Source organism: Macrotis lagotis, chromosome 6 (assembly GCF_037893015.1).
Source record: "Macrotis lagotis isolate mMagLag1 chromosome 6, bilby.v1.9.chrom.fasta, whole genome shotgun sequence".
Taxonomy (NCBI): domain Eukaryota; kingdom Metazoa; phylum Chordata; class Mammalia; order Peramelemorphia; family Peramelidae; genus Macrotis; species Macrotis lagotis.
In genome coordinates this window covers 223,790,757-223,792,556 of record NC_133663.1, presented here as the reverse complement: position 1 = coordinate 223,792,556, position 1,800 = coordinate 223,790,757, and the positions used below count along the sequence as shown (strand labels likewise).

Genomic DNA, 1,800 nt, shown 5'->3' with positions numbered 1-1,800 from the left:
TTGGTGAGCTTGACTTGTTAAAGTCTTCAAGGGACATGGACAGTTTTTAACTCTGCTAAATGCTTAGCATTTCCAATTCAACTAGAACATTTTCTCATACTTTGTAAAGGAACACAGGGTAAAAACTCTAGGTGTTTTTCTCTTCGTGGCACACACATACACAAACACAAAACACCCTCCACACACACAGGAATTATGTGACACGGCCCCTTTCCTCAAAATGTTGAAAGTTTGATAGGGTAAAGATAAATGTGGAATGGAAGTCAGAGAAAGCCTCATGAAAAAGAAAGAATTTAAGTTGAGCTTGGAAGGATGAATATGTGGAGAAGTGGAGAGGAGAACCTTCCAGAGGGAGGAAAATGTTTGAACAGAGGGTCAATGACAATGGGATTTTGTTGTATGGATAATATAAACTGTTTTTTGGCCTGAGAAACCAGAAAGTTTGATGCAATAGGGAGTGATGTTTTTTCTTTGCAAATACTGCAAAAATTGATTCTTTACTTTTCTTCTTCCTCTCCCCTTTCCATCTTTCCTTTTTTTCTTCTTCCTTCTTTCCTCCCTTCTTCATTTTCACTCTTTCCCTCCCTCTTCCTTGTTTTCCTCTCTCTCTCTCTCTCTCTCTCTCTCTCTCTCTCTCTCTCTCTCTGTTTTATCATGATCTTCATTTGGAAAAACAAATCAAGATGCTTTATTTTGCAATTCTCTTTTCTTGCAAGTGGAGTATAACAGGACAGAGTGGAATTGAGGTTGCTGATGGACTGACCAGTCCTCTAATTGACACAGGGGTAAATCCCATTATAAATCTACCAGATCTCCAGCCATCTAATTAACTCAAAAAATCTTCTAGTTGGGGAGGCGCAGGAGAAGCGGGGTGAGGAGGCCACTCAGCCCGGGCCTCGGCTGGCTCTTGAGGCCACGCTCGCGCCACAGGGAGATGGCACAGCGAATGTTCCTCAGGAGATTCTTGGTCCCTGTCTTCTCCAGGAAGCTCCCTCAGTGTCGCTGGGTGCCTCTAGCCCAGGGCAGCCCTGGTAGACCCACTGCTGTCTCTAATTTGGTCTGGACATTCTCCACCACCAAGATCTGTAAAGTGACATTTAACGTCCAGGATGGAGCCGACTTCCTGGACAGAGTTGTCAACAGTGAGACACCGGTAGTTGTGGATTTTCATGCACAGTGGTGTGGCCCTTGCAAGATCTTGGGGCCCTGGTTAGGGAAAATGGTGGCAAAGCAGGAGGGGAAGGTGCTGATGGCCAAAGTGGACATAGACGACAACACAGACCTCTCCATTGAGTATGAGGTTTCTGCTGTTCCAATTGTGCTGGCCATCAAGAATGGGGATGTGCTGGACAAGTTTGTGGGCATCAAAGATGAAAACCAGCTGGAGGCTTTTCTCAAGAAGCTGATTGGCTGCTGAGCTAGGCTGCTTGTGTTTTCCCCTGGGCTCCTCCTAGAAGAACTCTAGTCCTTTCCAGCTCTCACCTGTCTAGCCCTTATTTGCCCATTCTGTGTCCTTCTGACGAAGGGTTCTGCATCTCCAGACCTGGGAACCAAGAACATTTCCCAATTGTCCCACTCCAAAGGACTGGTCCTTGGGGAAGTGGCGTTGCCGTTGACTGGGAGTGGGGTTTCCGAAGGGTTCTTGCCCTACCCCACCCCATCACTACCACCAAGCCCACCCCAATCTAGGCCAATTATGGCAACCTCCAGAGGAATTTGGAGAGGAACCTATTTCATCAGAATTACTTAATAGTGGGGTGACCCTGCTTTGACTGTGAAATTTTTATCCTCATCTGGTAC

General features: G+C 46.3%; 1 pseudogene; it reads left to right on the top strand.

The window, feature by feature from the left end:
• The first annotated feature begins 934 nt into the window (after positions 1–934).
• LOC141492045 (thioredoxin, mitochondrial pseudogene) lies at positions 935–1,472 on the top strand (annotated as a pseudogene).
• Positions 1,473–1,800: the final 328 nt, after the last annotated feature.